The sequence below is a fragment of the Fukomys damarensis genome, unplaced genomic scaffold (assembly GCF_012274545.1).
Source record: "Fukomys damarensis isolate Sample0158 unplaced genomic scaffold, DMR_v1.0_HiC HiC_scaffold_25, whole genome shotgun sequence".
NCBI lineage: Eukaryota > Metazoa > Chordata > Mammalia > Rodentia > Bathyergidae > Fukomys > Fukomys damarensis.
The window spans coordinates 20,504,714-20,529,417 of NW_022900937.1; the positions used below are offsets into that span (position 1 = coordinate 20,504,714).

The following is a 24,704-nucleotide window of genomic DNA, read 5'->3' on the forward strand; positions in this document are numbered from 1 at the left end:
CCTGGCGATCCTCTTGCTTCAGCCTCCCAAGTGCTGCCATTACCAGTGTGTGCCACCATGCCTGATTCATGAACCACATTTGACAACAGAAACCAGAGATCATCTCAGCATTGTGCGGACTTAGGTGAGACTCTGTGCACCAATGCCTGGCTCGGAGAAATAGTGGGGTGCTCTCTAGAACCAGGGCTGAGGGCTAGAGGAAAGTCAGCGGACTCAATCTGAGCGCCTCCCACCTGCTAGGTTCTTCATGGGCCACGCTGTTTCAACCTCTCCCATCCCCAGGAAGGGTTGGCAGGATTATCGTCATCTTCCAGTTGAGGACAGGAGGCAGAGACACTAAATAAATGTCCCTGAGTCACACAGGTAGTTGGGGGCCAGGCTGGGACTGGGATCCAGATGTTTCTGACTCTGTAGGTCACAAGTTTGTCCCAAAGCACTGCACTTTCTGAGTCTTAGGAGTTGAAGACTTACTGGTCTTTCCCCAGATGTAATATTTGGAAAATAAAGGTTATGACCAGTTCTTCCTGGTGACCTCACAACCTTGGACATGTGCTGTTTGGTTCCAGCTCCTGGAATAATAGGCTTCAGCACAGCATTCTGTGAAGGATGCTTGGCTCTATTTTAGAGATGAGGACACCGTGGCTCAGAGCTGTTCAGGGATCTGCCTGTAGTCACACAGCAGGGAGTCAAGTCTCAAATCCGCAGGGTTCCAAGAGCTGCGGGTGCTGCTTCCAGGCTGCGGTCTATGGGGAGGGCTGCAGCCCATCCCGGCCTCACCTCCCGTCCTGCCCACACCTTCCCTGCCTACATCTTGTCACTGGGACCACGGCGGTCTGCAGTGACCCCTGCAGAAAGCCCCTCCACGCCCACGACACTGCGCTCCCAGGCAGGGGCCCTCCTTGCTCAAAATAGCTCTGTGTTATTAGCCGCATTTAATTGAAGGTGTTTCGAGGGCAGCCTCCACCGGGCCCAAACCAAATGGAAAATGACACACTGTCAAATTAATGTCCCCAGACCGTGATAAATGGCCGGGCTTGGTGAGTAATCTTCCATTTCTTGTCTTGAAGGAGAAGGATGCAGCCAGGCCCGAGTGGCTGTCCTGTCACGTGGGAAAGGTCAGGGCCAGCCTCAGGATAAAGGGCCACCCGGGGTTCCAAGGAGCTGCATGCTCTCTCCCTTCCTGTCTCTGGAGGCTGCTGACAGGGCTGCAGCCTCCAGGCCCGGGTCCAGGGAGGAAGGCCAGGGAGATAAGACTAATCCTTCACCGACTGCCTGGGCTTTTTACGCCCAGCCCAGCGCTCCTGCAGCCCCTCTGTTATCCTGTGATTAGTCGGCATTCAAGGCCCCCTCCTGAGCTCCAGCTGCACCCTCTGACCTTGGCCTCAGCCCTGTGCTCTGTGACCTCTCGGGCAGCGTAGGACACATGGCTAGGTGCCTGCTTTGTGCTTGGCCCTGCCCTGGAAGATACAGGGCCTGGCATGGCTAGAGTTGGCCAGGCTGTCCCGGGAAGGCTTCGGGGTCTCCTGCTGCGTGCCATAGCTGACTTCCCAGCCCAGAACCATCCCACGAGGCCTGGAGCAAGACAGAAACAGGGCTGCTTCAGGACTGTGCCTGCGAATGGATAGATACGGGGACGGCGGCCAGGTGAGAGGGGTCACCACTCATCCTGGATCCCTGCTGATACTGGCCTGCTCCTCCCTACCATGAGCCTCCCAGGCAGAGGCAGGGAGACACCGGGGCGCAGGGTGACCCCCTTCGCTTCCTGCCAGCACCCACTCCTGAGCAGTTCTGTTTCCGGGGGTCTTCCCGGACTGGTATCCCACCCTTCCCCTGTGACAATGACTAAAAGGCATAAAGGAAATTAGAGCAGCTGCTCCGGCTGGCGCAGGGTGGAGAGGGGCATAGCCTCATCTTGTCCATCCAGAGTCTGTCTGTCCCTCCCTCTGCTCTGTGGGCCCACTCCCTCACCTGGTGCCAGAACCAGTATTGAGGTGGCTCTCCCAGCTCCATTATGGCCAAGTCCCTGCCCCTGAGAACGGATTGTCAGTTCCCCATGATGCATTGCAGGAAATTGGATGTCAGGCCAATAAATGCCTCCGATTAGATGTTTGACATCAGGCAAAGCCATTTGAAAGGCATTTGATTGAAGTGCCAAGAGGGAGCACGGCAGTCTCTGAGCCGAGCTGCCCTTTGCTTGGTCTAAATAGGGTGCTGCCTCTCACTGGAGAGGGCCCCCTTCCTCCAGGGCAGTAGGCTGATGTTGGTCACCAAGTCCCAGCCACTGCTTGTCCTGGGGGGTGGAGTGGAAATCAGCTGCATCAGGAGGCTTCTTTCTTTTTTAAAAAAATCATCATCATTATTATTGTTGTTGTTTTTTGAGAAAGAGTCTGTCTAGTCTAGGCTGGCCTGGAATTCTCAGTGATCCTCCTGCCTCAGCCTCCCCAGTTTACAGGCATGAGCTATGACGCTCAGCTGAAAGGCTGTACTACTGTGCATTCCAAAACATATCTCTCTGCCCAATGTTTGGGTCCCACCCCGCCGCCTTCTTCTCCCCTTTCTTCTTTCAGTACTGGGGAATTGAACCCAGGGCCTGTGCACCGAGCTACATGCCCAGACCTTTTTTATCTTTATTTCTCGAGAAAGGGTCTTGCTAAGTCCCTGAGCTGCCCAGGCTGGCCTTGAACAGGCAGTCCTCCTGCCTCAGCTTCTTAGACGCTGAGATCACAGGCACGAGTCACCACACCCAGCTTTCTTGCATTTCTTAACCTCTCCCTCACTTGGCTCCACCCAGGGTCTTCAGCTCTTCGAAATGGACAGGTGCTAGGAGGTCCCCACCCTGTGACAGTGTCCCGCACCATTGTGCTCCCGGCCAAGGGCCTCGGCGTGAACGTGGGACACACTCTAAGGGATCTCAGCGCTCTCAGCCCTTATTTTCTTCATCCACAAAATGCAGATGGAAGACATTGCCTCTCTGCACCACCATGAGGACAGAGGAGCAGGACTCAGGGGGGACCTCGAGGGCAGGGGTATCAGCTGCCCAGTGTGAGTGGCTGGGGGAACCACAGAGCCCAGTGTCCAATAGAAACCCAATAAATGCTCACTGCTAGCTGTTCGTGGTGGCACACACTGGTAATCCTAGCACTTGGGAGGCTGAGGCAGGTGGATTGCCACATGTTAGAGGCCGGCTTGGATACATGGAGAGAACTTGTCTCAAAAAAAATGTTCATTGCCCACACAGAGAGGTGTGCAGAGTAGACTTATGCAGAAGTCGCAAGGCTCAGTGGCGGTCAGGTCTGAACACCAGGGGACAATGGAGGAAGAGCTACTGCCAGGCCAGAGCCAGGCAGCAGGTGGGGGACATTTCTAAGAATCTCGGAGGAGAGGGAGGAGGGTGGGGTTTGGCATCCAGCAGACCTGGGTTGAATCCTAGTGCTGCCCATCACTTGCTGTGATGATGAGGGAGTTGCGTGGCCTGTCTTCTGGTTGAGGATGGCCCGCGGCTTCCTTGCCCTGACTGAGATGAGGGCCCTTGGGCAGGCAGTGGCAGGAACCCGGGAGGACTCCTGGGAGGAGGCCTCTGTCGCTGTTCCAGAGCAAGCAGTGTGGGGCGGCAGGGCTCCTCCTTGGGAGGGCTTCTCCAAGTCCCTGTGCAGCTGGCAGACCTGGCCCACCAGTCTGTCTCTAACCGTAGCCTCCTATTTCTCCAGCTGGTGCCTCCTCCAGGGCCGCCCCTGCCTGGCCGGGCTCTGCTTCTGGCTCCTTCAGGCTTCCCCGGGCCCTGGCAACCCAATGCCTCTGTTCCTTGCTTCCCACCTCACCCCCTCCCAGGCAGGAGGACAGATGGGTCTCTTGGGTGCTGTCCCCAGCAAGAGTCACTGAGCACATGAGTTCCACCCAGGCGCCGTCAGAGTTCATGCCAAGATTGTGCTAGCCTGAGAGCTTCAAGTATAAGAGCTTCCTGCCACGCTGATGCTGTAATTCCAGCACCCTGAGAGGCTGAGGCAGGAGAATCACGAGTTCCAGCGCACTCCTCATCACTTAAGCAATTTAGCAAGACCCTGTCTCAAAATTAGAAATACAAAATGGGGGTTTTCAGTCCCTAATGCACACATACATACTTACACGCAAAGGCTTCTAGACTGGACAACAGTAGGGCATCTGTTTTTTTTTTTCTTTTCTTTCCTATGCCCCATGTTCTTTCTTTCTGAGTCTGATTATGTTACCCAGGTTGGGCTCAAGTGATCCTTCTGCCTTAGCCTCCTGAGGAGCTGGGACTACAGGTGTGTACTACTGTGACACCTGTGTTGTAGCTTTTAGGGAACTAACCTCACCTCTCTGCACTTCATTTTCCTCCTTAAAAGACGTGGACATAATCTAGGTCCCCTCTTCTGGACGAACCCCTTTCTGCCCACCAGCCCCTGGTACGGAGGGTGCCCAGCCCAAATCCTACCTGGCTGCAGGGGTTGCTAGCCGTGGGCAGCCAGGGACTTTCCCGAGGTCTCCAGTCCTGCGTGGGAAGTCCTGAGACTCCCCCAGGCCAAGCTTGAGGGCACTTGGTGAGGATAGCAGGTGTCCATCCTAGGACAGAAGGCGGCACCCTGTGAACGACAGAGAGACGCAGGAGGACCACACAGTGCTCCTGTGAGGAACGCAGCAAGTCTGTGCTGAGGGCCTGGGAGCAGCCCACGAGGAGCTGGGGGGCCCCTGTCCTCCAGAGTGGCCTCCCACGCAGCCTCCCAGAGGGGCGTGGCTGTGACAGCCCCAGCCCCCACTTTCCAGGCTGTGCAGGGAGCTCTGGGTGAGGGTGATGGAAAAAGAGAGGCTGGTAATGAGCCGCAGAGGATGCTGGGAAACTCTCCTGCTCCTCCTGGGGTTTGGGTTGATTAGGAAGCCGCCCCGGGGGCCCCTCCTCGGCTCAGTAACGCACTTTCCACTGGGTGGTTTGCACATCCGCCAGGGCTCTGGGGGCCATGCCGGGAGGGGCCTAGGAAGTAACCGCACCCCCAAGTTGAAGGGCTGGGATTCCAGTTCCAGCTCCAACCTCTACTAAATGAGTCCCAGCTCAGGCACCCTTGCTGCAAGGGGCCTGCTGCCCGTGCTGTGACGCTGGGTAATTGGTGTCCCTTTCGGGGTTGCAGCATTAGTTAAAGAGAGAGCTTGTATGGCTCCCAGCTCGCAGTAGATGCTCAGCAAATCCCAGGCTCCTTTGCTTGCTTTTGCCCCCACAGAAGAAGGAAAGGGGGTCATCCTGCTGCAGACAGAGGGACAGGGATGAAGGGTGACAGGAGCAAAGGACCATGGAGAAAGATGGAGAGTGACCCCCTCGTGAGGCAGTGAAATGTTCCCGTTATTGATTGACTGTTCTTTCTGAGACAGGGTCTTGCTATGTAGCCCAGGCTAGCCTTGATCCTCCTGCCTCAGCCTCCCAGCCTCAGTCTCCCTGTGATTCCAGGTGTGCACCAGCAGGCCCAGCTGGGGACCCTTGTAAAGATCAGACTGGGCAGCGCTGTCCATGGAGAAGCCAGTGGGGCACAGTCCCGGCTGGGAATGGGGAGCTGGCTCAGGGCTGCTCTTTCTCTGCTCCCTCAGGTGTCCCCTGGGGCTCCTTCCAGTGCATTCGCTCTTTCTGAGGGGTGGAGAGCGGAAGAGGCAGCTGATGGCTATGGCTACTGACCTGTCTGTCCCGGTTGCTTTGCTGATAAACATGCTGAGTGCAGGGGGATGGAACCTTCTTTAGGGAAACTGTGATGAGCACTTGGTGTCAGGTGCTGTGCCAGGCACATCTTGTATATCTGTGGCTCACTCATTGCTCACCACAGCCAGTGCACAGCCACACATTACTGTCTCCTCACTCTTCACTCTACAGATGGGAAAGCAGAACACAGTGAAAGTGACCTGGCTAAAACTACAGCATGTCAAGGGGAGACCTGGGGTCTGAACCCAGGCTGTCTGGCTCCAGAGACTCCCTTGCTTATCCACCCTTCAGAGCGGGGCTTTTGAGTGAGAGTGTGCATCAGTGAGCTACTGCTGTGTAACAAGTGGCTCACTCGGGACAGTTGTCAGTTGACGGGGTGGTGCCTCCTCTGATCCAACTGGGCTTCCTCTTTGGGGGCAGCAGCAGAGCCTGGATGCATTTGATCTGTCACTCCCCCACCGGCTCTTAGCTGGGACACTCATTGAAGGTATGAACTTGGGCTTTGCTTTTTCCTTTTGGTATTTTTGAGACAGGGTCTCACTAAGTAGCCCAGGCTGAACTTGACCTTGAGGTAATCCTCCTGCTTCATCCTCCCAAGTACTGGAATTATAGCCACCACACCTGGCTTGAACATAAGCTTTTTACGTCACCTTGCTGTGCCTCAGTCTCCTCATCTGTGCAGTGGTGCAGGTGACAGGAGGCTATTGCGAGCTATGCACGGTGCTGGCCACACACCCACCCGGGTCTGTGATGATGAAGACTCCCCTCTTCCAGGCCCTAGCAAGGAGCAGGAGAGGCCTTGGAGGAGCTGAGCAAGGCCCAGCCAGCTGAGCACAGAGCCCCTCAGCAAACCCAACCTCCTGACTCCCCACACAGTGCTCTTTCCATCACACGGGCTATCACTCTCAGAGCAAAGCAGGAAAGAAAAATAGCCCACAGGCGGCAGATCAATCTGGGTACACTTGCTGTCATGACGGATCAGCAGTGGCTCCCGAGTCCTTGCTGAGAAAGGCTGCAGGGTCCCAGCTCGGTGGTGAGGAAAGTGGACATTGGAGCTGGCAGCAGCAGGTCCGCCTTGGGCACCTGGCTGTGACCCTCTCCACACCTGCTGCTCTGATCTGATACGATTGATCGGCGGCAAGGGCAAAGTTATTCAAGCTCCAGGCCTTTCATTTCACAGCAGAGGACACAGGGTCCAGTGAGGTCCGGACAGGGGCACAGGTCACTGTGTAGCAGTACAGCCTTCCCTGGTCTCTTTGCTCCCCAGATCCTCAGGAATCCTGGGCAGGTTTGTGTCTGGCCCCTGCTGCCCACTAAGCACTAAGCACTAAGCACGCAGCACTAAACAAAGCACCTGCAGGAGAAGGGGAGAAGCCCTGGCTGCGTGTTTGAGTTCAGATGCAGGCATTTCCAAGTGGCTGAGGTCACAGTGGAGGCCGGCCAGGTCTATTTCCACCAGAAGATCAATCACGTCACCCCCTGGGGTCCTGTGCACACCGACTGGCTGGGACCCAGAGCTACGCAGATCTTCCTGAGGCCTGGCCAACTCTGCCTGGCATGTCTGCCGGGGGTGACACTCTGCACCAGACCCAGCCATTAAGGAATTCATTAATCAGAGTCCCGTTTACAGCTCTCTGGCAAGTGCCTGCTCATCCTGGCTGCATCCAGAGCCCGGGCTTCCTGCAAACTGCTGCGACATTTGGTAAAAAGATCAGCCGGGGACAGGGCCAGGCTGGGAGGTTGTGCGATCCCTGCTGACTTGCGAAAGGGAAGCGCTGTGTGCCACCGCCAGACCAGGGAAGGCTGGAAGACTTGTCACTGCTCTGGGTTTCACCTGGAACAAGTCACTTCCTTGTTGTCGCATGCCTGCATCAGAGAAATTTCGAGCCAGTCAGATGGCAAAATCACTCAGCCCACAGATTTGTCCTGTGTGGGCCGCCATAGTGCCAAAAAAAAAAAAAAAAAAAAGAGAGTCCCTTGTCAACATTTACAAACTGCAGATTTCATGTGAAAATCCAGATTTCTGGTGACATAGGGAGTGTGCTCCAAATGGCAGTGATGGCCTGCAGCTGAGTCCACTGACATCTCCAGATGGGTCTATGAGCTCTAGTGTGTCAAGGTCAGCAGCAATCCCTGATGCTAGGCACAGGCCTGAGGCCTCTATGTAAGGTTGTTAGGGTAGCTTACTGCACAAGGCCTCCAGCTGTGGGGTCAAAGACAGGCTGGATTCCTACAGTCTGCTTGGCATTGTGTGGGTCTCTATTTGGCCCAAGAAGGGAGTGGTTTATAACCCTCACGAAGACATTGTTGGGCGGGCCTAATCTTGCCTCATTTAAAAATAAGTACAGTAACCAGCTAATTGTAAGGATCCGGGAGGCACAGCCCCAGATCATCATGTGCTCTGTGGGGTCACCTCAGGCCCCACGGAGACCCTGGGGCTGCAGCTGCAGCTGGACACGGAGGTAATGAGGCAAGGTCACACACGGTAGATGTGTGACCAGAACCCTGGTGCTGGGCGGAGAGGCCTGGGAGGGGCTGTGGCTGACCCTGGGCGGGGAGGAGGGCTCGGGGCCAGCACAGGCCAGGGACCCTTGTTCCTGTCCGACACTGTGTTGCACGTGTAGTCTCCGGCATCCCCATCTCCCCCATCAGGCAAGTCCAGCTCCCTGCCGTATCCATTATAATACACAAACGCAGTAATATATGGCAATGTAATTTTTATTAGTGTTTGTTTGTAATACATAATAATTACATTTCTTTTGGGGAGCTGGACCCTCACCTCTTTCACCATCTCCTAGTCCTTGTTTTCAACCTTCATTTCCCTCTTACATTTATTTGTGTTATTGGTTTCTCATGTACAAAGAACCACGTGACACTGAACTTTCTATGTCTGACTTGGTTCACTTAACATTATGTTCTCAAGTTCCATCGTGTTCCTGTAAATGGCAGGAGTTTGCCCTTTTATGGCTGTGTAATATTCCATTGTGGGCACACACGACATTTTCTTTATCCATTTGATGGGCACGTAGGCTGTTTCCAGTGTGTAGCTGTTGTGAATTACACTGCTGTGGCCCTGGGTGTGCATGTGTCACCACAGTGCAATGTCTTTAACTCTTGGAAACATGCCCAGGAGAGATATAGCTGAGTCAAACAGACTCTGATTGTAGCCTTTTTATTTGTGCTGCTTCATAGGACACAGTCACACCCACCCGTTGCATTTTGCGCCAGAGTGAAGTAGTTGTGACAGAGACAAGATATGAGGACCATAATGCTGAGAAAAATGTGCTCTCTGGCCTTTTCCAGACAAATGCTGACCTCTGCTTTAGACTCATGATGTTGGAGTCCTGAATAAAATGATCAGCCAAATTCCTTATTTTACAAATGAGAGGAAAACCAGAGAGATTAAGTCACTTGCCCAAGGTCACACAGCTCCTGAGTGGGAGGGTGAGTGTCCCAAGCCCAGAGAGTTGCCTGAGAGTCAGCCTCCAGTCAGGGCCCTCTCCAGATATGGAGGTTTCTTTCTCTCTCTTTTTTAATTTCTTTCTTTCTTCTTTTCTTTTTTTCTCTTTTTAGACAGGGTCTTGCTATGTAGTTCAGGCTGGCCTAGAGCTCAAGGTGATCCTCCTGCCTCAGCCTCTGATGTGCTGGGATCACAGGTGTGTGGGTACCACCGCACCTGGATCCAGATATGGAGATTTCTAAACACAAACTAATGCCCAGGATGCAGGCTGCAAAACAGGTGACCAATGGCCTCCGGATTGGCCACTTTCTTCCGATCCCGTCCCTGACTTCCATCCCTGGTTTAGGAAGAGCTTCATGTCTTGTTGGATCATTAGAGGGCTGACATAGGAGAGTCTGTGTATGATTTACCTTCTGCTAACACCTCTGCACTGGGGCTGTGGGACTGGGGCCTCCTCGTCCTCCTCTTCTCCTCTTCCTCCTCCTCCTTGTCCTTCCTTGTGGTACTTGGGATTGAGCCCAGGGGCTCTCTACCATATCCCCAGAACTTTTTTTTTTTTGGTACTGGGAATCGAATTTAGGACCTTGCGCTTACCAGGCAGGTGTGGCGCACTGAGCTAAATCCCCAGCTCCCCCAGCATGTTTTCAATCATTTATTTTGAGGCAAATTCTCACTAAGTCACTAAATTGCCCAAGCTAGTCTCGAAATTTTGATCCTCCTGTTTCAGATCCCAGAGTGCTGGGATCACAGGCGTGCACTGCCAACCACACCCAGCTGTAAAGTAGGTTTATGTAATCCATTGTTATGAGGATACTTCATAGGTGATAGATTTCTTTGCACCTTAGGAATTCAAGCACTCCTTTGCCTTGAAAATGACAGAAGCCTACTTGGAGAAAAAAAAAATCCGCTGGATGTTGATACCACTGTGCCAAGTTAAGCTTAAACCTCAGAACCAAATATCAGGGCAGACATGCCCATCCTGGAAGTGGCTCTGTGCGATCCCACGGAAAACACACCGTCCCTCGGGGAGAGTCACTTTCGTTTACCTGCTGACCCCAGCACCTTCATGTCACCACCACTGTCCTTAAGGGCCAAGCTGAGCGCCAGCCAACGCAGACAGGAAACACAGAAGCAAGCCTGTAATCCAATAAATCATCCCTGGGTGTTTTGTGCACAAATGCTGGTCCTCAGTGTCGCAGACTTCGTGTGACCAGTGTATGCTAGCTGGGCAGTGCATCCACCTCACGGCTGGGGACGTGGAGCCCAGAGAGGTGGGCAACGCCACACAGCAGCCCCATCCTCGGCTCCACAGTGCAGGGCAGAAGCCAGAACCTTGTGCCTGCCGGGCTGTGTCCCCATGCCACCCCTACCCCCGTGTGTGCCAGTCGCTGGGTCTCCAATTGCCAATTCCAGGGCCTCCTCCCATAAATCCACTGTGCCTGGCCTCATGGCAGCCCCCAAGAGGGGCCCCACACAGCTCACCATTTCCTTGACATTCCCAGTCCATAAATCCCAGGCCCAGGTATAAACCCGAAGAGATCATAACAGTGGCTTTTGGCTGGCACTGTGGGGCCTGCTTTCATGTCCTGGATCATCACGGACATAGCAGAGCGCTCAGAGCAGGGGCAGGAGAGCCGTGGGGCGTGGATTCTCGTCCCCCACTTTCTGTGCCCCTCCCAGCTCACCAGGTCTCTGCCTGGGTCCCAGAGACAGCAAACACTTCCAATCCCCCAGAGACTGTGCTCCTGCAGGTCTGTGCCCACAGGGAGGTGGGCACTCCTGTGTGCGCATGCTGGTGTTAAGTGTGCTTGCATACAGAGCCCAGTGTGAGCTAGCAGGGGAGCACTGGGAGGACAGAGAGGGAGAAGGGAAGACAGGAAGAGAGGAGGCGGGGAGAAGGAAGTACAGGGACCCTGACCCAGAGCCCCCCATGGGGAGGTCTTCATTCCCTAGCTTCCCCTGGGACTGGGTGGAGTCAGGACACGCCCCAAGTCTGGTCTCACAGGTACAGTCCTTGCAAGAGTCTAGAGGGCAGCTGTATGCAAGAACAACGTGGGACCCAGGTGTGGTGGAAGCCAGGTGTGGTGGCACCACACCTGTGATGGCTGCATTCTGGGAAGCTGAGGCAGGAGGATTTAAATTTGAGCCCCACCTGGGCAACTGGGAAAGATCCTGTCTCAAAATAAAAAGCAAAAAAGGTCTGGGAGTAGCTCAGGGTGAAGACCCTGGTTCCACCCCCAGTACAGCCAAAGATAAAAGAATCAAAGGATGACGTGGCCCCAACACAGAGTTGGAGCCAGCAGCCAACAAGAGTACCAAGTAAAGGTTCCAGCCCCACCAAGCTCTGGCCCGCCATGAGCGCGTGGAACCAGCGCTCCTTGGGGCCAGCTTTTTCAGTGCTCTGCTTCAGGAGCTCGGTTTCTGTAAAAATTTCCAGTGTTTGAAACAGCCTCACTCAAGCCAAATAGCGCACGGCCCGGCGTGGCACTCACCTGCTCTCTCCTCCACTAGGAGCCAGACTCTGGGGTAAGGCTGCCGCAGCTGCAGGTCTGTGGCCCCGACCGCCTGTGGGGTCCAGGACTAGCGATGGGATCTCTTATCTGCAACGCATGGAGCCGAGTGGCTATAGGGGTGGTGCCATGGGATTAAAGATAACACTTGCAAGAATCCCCTGAAGCCCACAAGAAGCAGCACACAGTAAGTGTTGAGCAAATACCAGCTCTTTTATCTCCCGAGTCTCTAAGCCTCAAGCCTGCAGCCCTGAGCAGGGCCTGGCCGGGGCCCTCTGCCCCCAGGCTCCCTGGCCGGCCTCTGCCCAGGGCATTCTTTGCTCTGTCTTGTCTTAGTCATCTCAATTCTTTGCGAGACTGACCCGTGCCTGGTGGGCCCTGGTGAAAGCTCAAAGATAGGCATCATGCAGGAGGAAGAATGATCAACTTCCTGTCTCCCAAGTGAGCCAGAAACGGTCTGAAATGAGACCTCTGGAAGCTGACAAGGCAATGGGGAAACCAGTACACCCCACCTGCCGTGGCACCTGGAATTACTCTTTTTCTTTTTTGGTTTTTCGAGACAGGGTCTCACTGTATAGCCTAGGCAGACCTCGATCCTCTTGCCTCAGCCTCCTGAGTGTTGGGATTACACGCCTGGCTCTTATTCCCACTTTTTTGGTACCCGCGATTGAACTCGGGGTCAAACTCAGGTCCTTGCATTTGCGAGGCAGGCAGCAGCACCACTGAACTAAATCCCCGGCCCTCTTATTCCCACTTTTGAGACAGCAGGTGTGCACTAGGTGAGCACATGGCGGACACCCTTCCTTGTGACTTTGTTATCTTGCTTCTGGGACGTGCAAATGGCCTGCTTCCCCCTCTTCCTCCCTCATGGTTCTGCCTCTTATTTGAACAACTGTTTTCCTCTCCTCTTCCTCCCACTTGGCCCAGAGACATTGTGAAGCCCCCCGCCCTTTTCGCTGCTCTTGGCCCTTACTTTTAAAGGACTGTTGATTTGGGAGCAAGGCTGGCCACTTCCGAGCCCATGGCTGTCAGGCTTCGGTGGGATTGGAGCCCGGGTGACCCCGAGGGCTGCCCTGGTTCGAGAGCAGGAGCCAGAGTAGCTGTCGTCTGTGCCCTGCTCCCTGCTCTCTTTGTGCCAGGGGTTGTTCTGCTTGGGGTCATCCACAGGGTGGGTCCCCAGGAGGCCGGGCTGGCTGAGTGCCAGACAGGTAGAGCAGGCAGGCACGGCTAGACCACAAGGATTCCCCTATGTGGGCTCCAAGGTAGGCACCGGCCCGCCCTGGTCTAGCTGTCCCGTCTCACTGAGCAGGAAATGTTAGGAGGCCCCAGCCAGGGGCAGGGGGTGAAGCAAAGAAGGGTGCACAGATCCCGGGGGGCAGGGGCTTGACTGCCCAGTGGGAAGGGGCATGGGTGAAAGCCATCTGCAGCGAGGGCCACGGTCAGTCCAAAGGGCTGGGGCGCTGGCCCCCGCTGCCTGCTCATGGGAGCCCTGTGTGCGTGAGATCCCTGTCTTTTTCTGAAAAGATAACGGTAACAGCAGAGCAGCGTTGCTTCCACAGAGCAGGGAGATGCAGGGGTGCAGCCCAGTTGGCCAACTGGGCTCAGCAGCCAAGCGGCTTCTGACCCGCGTGAGGGACGACTCCGAAGGGCCTCTCCTAGATACTTGTCCCCTCACCAGGAGGTTTCCAGGGAAATAGCACAAGCCGCAGAGGACTGCCGGCTTGTCACAATGCCTTCTTATCTCTTAACACTTGGTTTCATTTCAGGCCAGGGTGTAATCTTGTAGGCCTAAAAAATAAATAAATAAAAAGATTATCTTTATTGTTCAACATCTGAAAAATATAGACAGGTACAATGGTGGTGGTAAGGAGCTCTCTATGATCCTTAAAGTATTAGTTTTGTGTAAAGATGAGAAAGTTTAAAATCTTACTGTATATAAAGTGCATTTTCTTCACTAAATACTTGATTGTACATTTGCTCTTAGCACACGTTTGAATAGTCTCTAGGAGCATTACGTGAGACGACTGTGCCATTCTCAGGCAACATTGTACTGATCTTACTTTTTTGTAAAAAGTAAGTCTGTGACAAGCACAGCTTTGCATGCACCAGTCTATACTCTGAAATCTGATAAATTCTTTTTCTTTTTTTTTTTTTTTTTCTGGACCTTGTGCTTGCAAGGCAGGCACAGTGCCACTGAGCTAAATCCCCAGCCCAGATAATTTCTTTGGATTAGATTCCTAGGAAGGGATTCACTGTGTCAGAGGAACTTTTGGGGTGTTTTTTTTCTCCAGACAGGGTCTTACTATGTAGCTCAGATCTGCCTCAAGCTTACAACCTTCCTGTCTCAGCCTCCGGTGTGCTGGGATTAGAGGTGTGGGTGACCACATCTGGCCCTTTTTGGGGGTTCCTAAAAGGTAAGACCAAATTGCTTTCTAATATATGACTGTGTGATGGGTCCGTTTGTCCATATAGAGCAATATCAGTTTGAACTGTTTTGATTTAGTAATTTAAGCAAGATTTTAAAATATATTTATGGCACATTTTTAATTATTTATATTTTGATGGTTATTCATTTGTGTTTCCCCTGTAAATTTTCCCTGACTATTCTGTTTTTAGTTGTTTCCTTATCAGTCAGTATTTCAGTTGTTTCCTTATCAGTTTGGATGAAATTATATATTAAAATCAATCTCTCTGTCTTATTTATTACAAATGCTTTCAAGTTTGGGATGAGCCTTTTTAGTTTTGTTTACAACATTTCTGAGAGTTTGGAAGATTTCAATTTTCTTTTAGTCAAATCCTTATTTTCTTTGTTTTTATGTCTTTTCTCATTGTAGGTCTTTGGTCTGCCTCATTATATGAGCTGGTAAATATTTACCTTTGTTTTCTGTTAGATTGTTATGGCTTTGCTTTTTATGCTTAACTCTTTAATCCTCTGTAATTTATTCTGGCATTGAGTATGAAGTGAAGATTGCTGAAGTTATTTAATTTTCTAAATAGCTAACCAATTGCCCCACCCCAGTTAATCAGTAATGTTTCCTTTCCTTGTTGCTGTGAATTTTCACCTTATTTCCACTGGTTTTACTTACACGTGGGCACAATATCCCCAACTCTACTTTTAGGTTATTTTTCCCCACTTCCGTTACCTATCTCATACTTCTTATGCTACGATCATACTTTTTCTTTTTCTTTTCTTTTTGGTACCAGGGATGGAGCTCAGGTCCTTGTGCTTGCGAGTCAGGCGATGCCACCACTGAGCTATCTTTTTTCTTTTATGAGGGAGAGTCTTGCTATGTAGTTCAGGCTGGCCTCATACTCACAGCAATCCTCCTGCCTCAGCCTCCCGAGTGCTGGGATTACAGGCAGTCACCCCCATACCTGACTCTCCAATTTTTTAACATTGTCCCACACATTCATTGTTGAGGTAATTCACATTTACAGTGTTTCTGTTGTCAATGGAGAACTTCCTTCCCAAAATGTTGTGCTGTTACTGGTTCTTGTTGGCACATAGGGGAAAATAATTGAAAAATATTCATCTTTCATTTAGACGTTTGAGTATTATTAGTTCTAATAAGTTTTGATTGTTTGGAGAATTTTTTTAGGTAGATAATTATATCATCTGATAACTGCATCTCTTTCTTCCAAGCCTCATATCTGTCTATGTTTTCTTGTGTTTTTAGGCTCACAGAACAATACTAAATAAGTTAAATAACAGAATATTATACAGATCATTTCCTTTTTCCTGATTTTGAAGTAATACTTGCAGTCATATTGACTGCTTGATTTGGGAAAAATTTTTTTAACTTTTTTTTAGTACCGGGGATCAAACTGGTCCTTGTGCTTGCGAGGCAGGCAGTGGAACCACTTACCTGGCCAAACAGGTTTTTTTTAAACCTAGGTAGGACAGTCCCTTATTTTTAGTTTACTTAGAATGTCTTAAATGAGATCTTTATGTAGATCTTTATCTGATTTTTTAAAGTAGTCCTAAACCAGGTGTGACAGTGCGTGCCCGTGTAATCCTCGCAGTCCAGAGGCTGAGGCAGGAGGATCGCTATGAGTTCGAGGTCAGCCTGGGCTACATAGTGAGTTCAAGACCAGTTTGGACTGCTTAGTGAGATCCTGTCCCAAAAAGCAAAGCTAAACAAAGCCAAAATCCTACGGTATCTCCTTTAATGTATCAATATGGTATCTTCTATTGACAGATTTACTAATACTGGATCATATCCGCCTTCCTGGAATAAACAATACTCGGTCACAGACCATTCATGTTTTCAAAGTTGTCTTGACTCACTGACATTTTATTTAAGATTTTTGTGTTTATCTAACAGGTTGTTAAAAAATGCAAGATCTGGAAGGAGCCTTTGGGGTTTGAATCTTGGATTTATTGTGTGCCCTTGAGCAAGTGAGTGTTTTACCTCTCAAGTTTCCAAAAATGAGATAGCATTGGCATCCAGCTCAGCTCCCTGGTTGTAAAGATGAAACACAAACAATGGGTTCAAAGTTCTTCCCCATTTACCTCATCTAAACCAAACGACCCAACCCTGTGAGTCAGGCATAGCAGGTTTCCTCTAACAGAAGCTCAGAAAGGTCAAATAACTTGTTCAGAGTTGCACAGCTGGTAAATTACTGCTGCGTTCTGCCATATCCACTGTGACTCCTTCCCAGGGCTGAGACCCTATGTGGTTCCTCCAGCTGTTTGACTTCTACCTGCCTTACCTATGCAACATCCTTTGTTTTAAAAGACTTTATTTTCCTTTCCTGAAAACTCCTATGTATCCTTCAAAACCCAGGCCAAATATCTCCTCCTCTGAACTCTTTGTGCTACATCTGAAAAGTCCTTCAATTTCCACGCATTTCATGCTTGCATAGTGACTGCATGTTCCCCCTTTGCAGTGGTGTGGCTCCCCCGGGTCCTCTCCAGGAGGCCTCATCCCAACTGAATGGTGAACCCCAAGTGAGAAGCTGTGTACCACAGAGACCCACAAGAATCTAACTCGTAGCCCTTAGCTCAGTGCCCAGCACCTACTAAGAGTTCCTGAAATTGTTCTGTCCTTTGGTCTGTGAAATTCCTTCTCTATGAAGAATGACAAGCTCCCGAGGTGGTGCAAGCCTGTGATTTCCAGCGCTTGGGAGGCTGAGGCAGGAGGATCACCAAAAATTTCAGGCCAGTGTGGGCTACATAGTGAGTTCAAGACTACCCTGGACTATGTACTGAGACCCTGTCTCAAAAGAAAGAAAGTAAAAGAAAGAAAAAAGGAAGGAAGAAAGGCTTCTTCTTGTCTGAGCCTTCCCTACAAACTGAGAAGAGAGGCCGAGTTTTGTGTGCCCATTTTACAGATGAAGAGACCGAGGCTATGCCACAGCACAGCCTGCCCAAAGTCACAGAGGAAAGCAGGAACAGAGCAAGCCGCAGTCCAAAGCCCTTGACCTGATTCCTTGCTCAAAGACATTTGCTTCTAGAACAGCCCCTCAGCCTGTACGCCAGGCCCGGAAGCAGATGTTGAAGGAAACGTCTGTACTCAAAAAGCAATGGGGTGAACCAAACTCCCCGAAGTTCCTGGAGGAGGTCAGTGCTGTTGCCTTCTCAGGATGTGAGGGGCACGCTGGGTCTTGGCACCGAATCCCAGCTGTGCCCCTGCCTGGCTGGTGGAGCCATGAAGAATAAGTGGCCACATCCAGAGTTTGGCTTGATTCTGTTTTCCGAATTTAGTGGTACAACAGCCGAGGAACAGCAGCAGGGCCAGTGATGGCACCAGGCCCCTGCATGCTGAGCAGGGCCCCTCCCTGACCACAGATCACAGGCTCCCCAAGCAGCAGTTGTGGTCCAGATAAATGAGGTGAGGGGTCTGGATGGTAGTTCCTGGCACTACCAGCATTCCCGTGCTGGTCAGGGGCAGACCTTGTGGCCAGAGGACACTCCCCGGAGCAGGGCTGGCCAGGCATCCCTATGCTGCCACCCCAGGCTCTGCTCCTGCAGGGGGAAGGATGGGTGAGGCTCGGACGCCCAGGACTTGCCCTGAGCTTGCGCCACATATGTCTGGGATTGGCTGGAGAGAATGCATTTTTTTGTTGTTTTGTGACAGGGTCTGGATATATAGTCAGGCTGGCCTTGAACTCATGGCAATCCTCCTGCCTCAGCCTCCTAAGGCTGCACCACTACACCAGGCAAGAACACATTTGGGGGTGGTACTGGGGATCAAACTCAGGCCCTTATGCTTGCAGGGTGGGCGGCAGAACCCCTGAGCCAAATCCCCCGCCCTTGCTCGAGGTTTTGATTGAGCGGTCGGTTGAGCTCAGGTTTCCTGACCTGGGACCACAGCCACATCTCTTCCTATGCTGGATTGGGAAATATTTCCATTCTCTGACAGTGGGTCTCTATTACTCAGGCTGGACAGCTGCAGGGAGCGGTGTCGCAGTGGTTGGACACAGTTGCGGGAAAGCTTCTGCTCCTGTGGGGGTCCACAGTGGGGTGAGCAGCTGTGTTAGCCAATGTTCCCTGGAGAAACAACCAATAGGAGAGAGACGAGGAGAGATCTGTTGTCAGGTACTGGCTCACGGGATCATAGAGGCTGAGAAATCCCAGACTGGCTGCTCACTGGAGGCCCAGAAGGTCATGGTTCACCGGAAGGCCGAAGGTCAGGGAGCTGACAGCAGAGATTCAGCCTGGGCCCCAAGGGAAGGCGGAGACCGAGGGGACCCAGGGCAGGCGGAGCCACCCCGCCCTTGGGCCCTGCACACCAGCACCAAGACTTGGGCTCCGTGGTGTCTCAAGCGCTAGGCCTGGGAGGCAGAACCTGGCGGGGTCTGTTAGATGTGTTCCAGGCCCAGTGCGGGAAGCTGTTTTGATTAAATTTGGGAGCATAATTGCAGGGTTTGCGCTGCGGTCTCATTATGGCTTTTTTAATCTTGTTAACCTCTCTCCCCAGCCCCCAGCCCCCCTCCGCCTCCCTCCACAACCACAGGCTGGGGCCTTAGAACAATACCGGGAATATTTTCCGTCTCTCCGTCACAGCTTTCTCCTCCCCTAGGTTGGATCCCTGAGGCAGGATGAAGAGAAGGTAGGAAGAACAAAGGCAGGATGGGCGCGCAGGGGATCTAACGTGGTCTGCTCACCCGTGTGGCCTCTGGGTTCAGTTCCCACACGTCCAGCGGGGACCCAAGGAGGTACTGGGCCCAGCTCTAGCCCAGGCGCTCGGTAAATGAGGCTCCCGGGCCCCATTCTCTGGGAAAATGGTAAAGTCGGGTTGAATAATAACACGGTGAGTGGAGACGAGGCTCCAGGAGTCTGAGGCAGCAGAGAAGCAGGTAGCGTGGGAGGGCTGGGAAGGGCAGAGGTGCCGGGCAGGCTAGGAGGGAGCAGAGTACAACGTGGGCTTGGCATTAGTCAGGATGGCCCCGCTTTGCTGCGGTAACAGACAAGCCCACAGTGGCTGTGTGCAGTAACGGGCGACTTCCTGTACAGGTAAAGTCCCCTGGGCTGGGTGCAGAGGGCTGGCTCCCACTGTGGTGTGGCCCAGTGCGGGCTTGTGAGTTCCCTAGAGGGCTGAGGGCTGAGGGGCAGGCTGGGCTCTGCAGACCCTGGGACCTGTCCCTGAGCTGTCCCTCCTGGGGGTTCTCTGGCCACTATGTTCAAGTTGCCCTTCTCCAGGTATTTGAACCCAGTGCCTCCCTGAACGGCATCCCTGCCCGTCTTAAGCTCTAATTTTGAGACAGGATTTTGCTGAACTGCCCAGGCTGGCTTTGAACTCAAGGTCATCCTGCCTCAGCTTCCCCAGTAGCTGGAATTACAGATGTACGCCACCACAGCTGGTGTTTTAGGGGTTTATTTTCTAACTTCTGGTCACCAGTCTCCCTGCTCCATACTCTTCTCTGACTTGATACTGGCTCTTCAACGTCCTTCATCAGAAGGTGTCTGTCATCTCCTCCCAGCCCCCAGCTCCTAAAGGTACTTGTGAATGCACCATTAAGTGCTCTGTGGCCCTGAGCTTGTGCCCTAACTCCCTCCAGGGGTGTGTGTGTGTGGGGGTCAAATGTCACCCCTTTCAGGAAACCCCTGGTGTCTCACAGCTAAAGCAATCTCCCCATCCCTTGGAGTCCTTTGCAAGAGCGCCCACTTTCGAGCTTACGGGGCCAGGAGTGTATGCCCACGTGTCCTCTGCCTTCTCAGCCTCAAGCCCTCCTGAGAGACCCATCCCAGTCATATCCTGTCCTGCCCACTCCGCGGTGGCATGAGATGGCCCCAGACTTGACCCAAACATGGCTGAGCTAGTAAGTGGGTGAAACGTAGGGCTGGAGCTGGCAGGGAGGGACCAGGGGGTGCCTAGGGCAGAGCCTAGGAGTCAGAGCTGGGTTTGAACTCTTCCTAGACCTGGGCAGCCTTCCTGGGCAGGGGCAGAGCAGGCCAGAGGAGGACAGGAGGAGGAAATCCTGGCAGGCGCTCAGATGGTGGGAGGGAAGCCATGTGTGGGCAGCCATCCCCGTGGGGTAGGAGCTGGGCCAGGTATGGGAAAGGCTCTCCCTCCCTCCCAGGGCTGTGTCTCAGGAGCCACACTGGGACACACTAGCTGGGTTGTCACTGAACGGCCAAGGGCTGCCCCTCCACCACCTCACTCTGTGCCTGATGCTCCTGCCATCTTGGGGCAGGGCCACTGTGTGTCACCAGGCTTTGCCTGCTCCCGAGAGCCCTCCTCCTCTGGCCTCAGCCTGGCCACCCCTACCTGCCTGGTGCCCCCACCCCCGCACAGCCTTCCTTCCAGGACGTCCCCAGACCTGTCCATCCGTGCCGAGACCTGGCCGGCTCACAGATCCACCTGTCACCTTTTCTGCTTTCTCTGCGGGGCTCCGAGAAGCCAGCCCTGATGTTTTCTCCGCCCTTGAGCTGGTGGGATGAGCCCTGAAGGGGGCCTCTTTGAGGCCTGGCAGCCAATTTCCTCCCAGGTGTTCTGGAAGGAGAACATTTTCAGTGCCCAGTTCATGTCACAGAGGACAAGAACAAGTGATCAACTATGTTAAAGGAGACTCACAGGGACTTTAGTTCTTAGAGGGGGAAATGGAAGCTTGGAGAGGCCAGGCCCTGGGCCGTCCCAGTAGTCGGTGGCCTTCAGCCCTGTGCGCTCTTCCTCCTGTGTGGTGCTGCGCCTGTGTGACTTGCAGGTCACGTGAGCTCCCTCCTCCACCGCATGGTAGGTTGCATTCAAGTTCAAAGCCGCCCCTGTCCTGGTCGCGGTCGTCATTTCCCCACCACCGCTGTGGCCGGGACGCAGGGCGGGGCTCCTGGTGCTCACACAGGCTCCTCCAAGCCCAGGCTGCGGCCCTGGGCACAGCTGCTTCTCAGAAGCGGTGCACTGTGGGTGGGGGGACCAGCGCCATTGGGCCGATGGGAGTTTCTGGACCGGCTGCTGAGACCTGCCTGACAAAGCCCGAGGACACGGGGAGGGGCTGCTGCCTCCCCAGAACCACCCTGCTCCCCTTTAGGGCTGTGTTCTCAGCTGATGACAACTGAGTTCGACGGGAGCCTGACAGAGTGAGTAATTAGACACTAATTAATTTGCATTTCACAGGGGAGTCGGGTGTTAGGGGGAAAAGCTGCAAAGATGAAAGCCCTCTTCCAGGGCTATCTGCGACGAGACACAGCCCCGAGTCAAGGAGGGAAAGGCAGGTGAACGGGGCAGGCTGTGGGCGTGGACACAGCCAGGCCAAGGCAGAAAGCCCTAGGGTCCCTGTGGCATGGAGAGGTATTTGGAGTGGAGGAGGGAGAGAAACAGAGATGTGACATGTCCACATTCCTAGAGCGGCATTGGCGAACTTTCACTGCAAAGGGCCGCCTCATAAATATTTTCAGCTTTGCAGGACATGGTAGTTGGTAGTCAACGTATTCTCTGTAAAAGATGCCAACGTCTTCTTAGGCTGATGGCCAAACAAGTTACAGCTGGCCTCTACCTCTGGTCGCCAAATGACCTGTAGGGCCCAAGGTAAATTCTGCATTTCTAACAAGGATCGGGGTGATTCTGGAACCCACTTTGAATTTGGAGGGTCAGGGCCTCGGCAGAAGGTGGGGCTGCTGGCACAGGTCATCTGGGCATAGTGAGGCCTGCACGAGAGATGAACCTCTCATTTGCATGGCGACACGAGGGCCCCAGGCTTCCCAGCAACCCCCCCACCACAAGAAACAAAGGTAGAAAGGAACTGAGGAAAAGCAGGATTTTACAATTGCACTTTTAAGAAAGCTGGAGTTTCCGGACACCCTCAAAGTTACCCAAGGTTACAATGTTTTTTTTTTTTCCCTTCCGGGCCACTCACTTCTAAATTCCTAAATCGTACAGATATAATAGGCCGAGCCCGGGCCTTTCTCCTGTAAAACAGACCTTTCACCTGTGAATGGGCCGTCACCTTTCACCTGTAGATTGAGGCTGAGCTTTCTATAGATTCACAAACTATGCAGATTTCTGCAGGATTCTATCCCAGCACTTAGACGCACCCTGCTGCGGCTGCATCTGAGGCCTCCTGCTCCCTCTTCGAGGACAGAAAGGTGCCTTCTCACAATCTTGCAGGCCACACGTCTGGAGTCAGTGCTACCGCTGAAATCAGCATCCAGCTCCCGGGAGAGTCCGCTTCTACGTGTCCCAGCCACTGCCAGCACCAGTCCTGTCTTCAAGACAGCGTCCTCAAACCCCTCTGAGTCCAGAAGTCAGGTCTCCCTCCACCTGTCCCTTCCTAGGACACTTGTGGCATTTAGGACCCACCCTGACAGACCAGGAGAACCTGACCCTCCCAAAGTCCTGAACCCCGCCACGCCTGCAGAGTCTGGTTTTCCACTTATCCTCCCCCAATTCCTTCCAGTCTGTACTGATTAAACACCCAGCTCTGCCCACACTGCAGCTTTCAGTTAGAATGACCCCTGCCGCTCACGTCAGCTGAGCACATACCCCTGCACAGTCCTTAATGCACTGCGTCATGTGTCCCTGCCCAGAGGCCAGCGCTGTGCCAATCCTCCTTGCACAGCTAAGGAAACGAGGGCCGGGGGGAGTGAAGTAATTTGCCTGCTGTCCTCAGATGTGCAGCTGGGATTCCTGCCTCATGTCTGACTGAAACCTCATCACTGGCTACCATGGATTGCCTCCCGGTGTAAACCGGGCTGCTCCATGAAGCTGTTTACAAAGTTCGGTCCCGTTTGAACTTCTAAGCGAGTCTCTTATCAGATCCCACAAACTGCAGACATAACACAGGAAGGGCTGTTCTAGAAAGCTGAAAATCCAATTACAACAGCCCAGGGAATGCAGTACTTTGGAGATGCATTTGTGACCTCTGCCAAGAAGCAGGATCCCCGAGGGAGAGGGGAGGCCCGGGCTCCGCCTGGCCCTTTGACAGCGCACCTCGAGGCCTTGTTATTGTTCATCCTGCTCCGAACTGTTGGGACTTAAGAGATGGGTCCTGCTCTTGCTGGATTTACGGACTGAACTCCTTGGTGAAGGTGGCTGGCCTTTGGAGAACAGGTCTATCAAGAGAGGAGTAGAATTTAAGAAGCAAATGGGGCCAGCTCGCCTGCCTGGGGAGTGCAGGGAGGGAGCAGCCTGGACGCTCCCCTTCCCGGGTGCAGAGATGCCCAGAGCACAGGTTCCCCGGGCAGCCGGGGTGGGCAGTGTTCACCCTGCGGTGCCCAGCACAGCAGAGGGCAAATGGTAGGAGGGCACGCTGGAGGGAGGCGGTGCTGGCCACAGGGCACAGGGGTGCTGGGCAGGCCACACCAAGAGCCAGAAGTCATTCCTCAAGGCTGTGAGCACCCCTGCAAGATCTTATGCAGGAAAGAGACGTTTGTGTGTGCCACAGAAAGGTTTCTCTGGCTGTGGCCGTGGAGGGCTTGGACTCATGGGAATCAGGAGGAAGGACTGGGTTCTGTCCCTTTTCTTTCCGTTTTTCTCTCTTCCCTTCTCCTCTCCCTTCCTCCTCCTTACCATCCTCTGCATCCCGCACCCTGCCACCTGGTAACCACCCTTCTGCTCTGTTTTGTTTTTTTAAAAAAATCAATCCTTTTTATTTGTTTCAGCAGAAGAGCGAGGACACACAGCATTTGTTTTTATGCCTTGGTGTAGTGTCCTCTGGGCTCTGGCATGTCACAACGACAGAAAATGCTTTTGGAGGCTGCGTAGTATTCCACGGTGTGTGTACACATTGTCTATTGAGTGACATTAACGCTGATTTCATATGTTGGTTATTTTGGATAAAGCTCCAATCAACATGGGAGTGCAGATGTCATTTTGACATACAGATTTCATTTCCTTTGGGTGGATTCTCAGAAACGGGCTTGCTGGATCATATGATAGTTCTATTTTTAATTTTTTTTTTGTATTGGGGATTGAACTCGGGACCTTGCACTTGAGAGGTAGTCAGCAGCACCATTGAGCTAAATCCCCAGCCCTCTATTTTTAATTTTTTGAGGAAATGTCTATACTGTTTTCCACAATGGCTGTGTAATTTACATACCACTAGGAGTGTGCAAAGAGCCCTTTTCTTTATATTCTTGTTGACACTTGTTATCTTTGTTTTTGTTTTTGTTGTTGTTTTTGAGACAGGATCTCGCTGTGTAGTTCAGGCTGGTTTTGAACTCATTATGGAGCCCAGGCTGGCCTCAAATTCATGACGATCCTCCTGTCTCAGCTTCCTGTGCTGGGATTACAGGCATGTACCAAGATGCCTGACTACTCAGAGTGGTTTTAATTTGCATTTGACTACTAGCCTGTTTCCATATACCTGTTGAACATTTGTGTGTCTCCTTGTGAGCAATGTCTGTCCAGTTCTTCACTGTTTTTTGTTTTTGTGTTTTTGTGTGTGTGTGTGTTTTTGAGACAGGGTCTCACTATGTAGTTCAGACTACTCTAGAACTCACTGTGTAGCCCAGGATGGTCTCGAACTCACAGAGATCCTCCTGCCTCAGCCTCCTGAGTGCTGGGATTACAGGCGTGTGTCACCATGCCCGGCTTTTCACTGGTTTTTAATGCAGTTATTTGTTTTCTTACTATTCAGTCATTTGAGTTCCTTCCTTCTG

At 52.7% G+C, this 24,704-nt stretch overlaps 1 long non-coding RNA gene across 3 annotated transcripts; it reads left to right on the plus strand.

Annotated features, from left to right (window-relative positions):
* Positions 1–59: 59 nt before the first annotated feature.
* LOC104864551 lies at positions 60–23,957 on the plus strand. Of its 3 annotated transcripts, XR_780939.1 has the most exons (5): positions 60–124; positions 11,667–11,852; positions 15,991–16,064; positions 18,049–19,124; positions 19,510–23,957. It is a non-coding gene; the product is annotated as an uncharacterized LOC104864551 (long non-coding RNA). The 3 variants fall into 3 exon arrangements; XR_780941.2 differs by lacking the exons at positions 60–124; positions 11,667–11,852; positions 15,991–16,064 and having other exon boundaries at positions 16,889–19,124; positions 19,510–19,607; positions 19,830–23,957; XR_780938.2 differs by lacking the exons at positions 60–124; positions 11,667–11,852; positions 15,991–16,064 and adding an exon at positions 16,889–17,228 and having other exon boundaries at positions 17,373–19,124.
* The last annotated feature ends 747 nt before the right edge of the window (positions 23,958–24,704 follow it).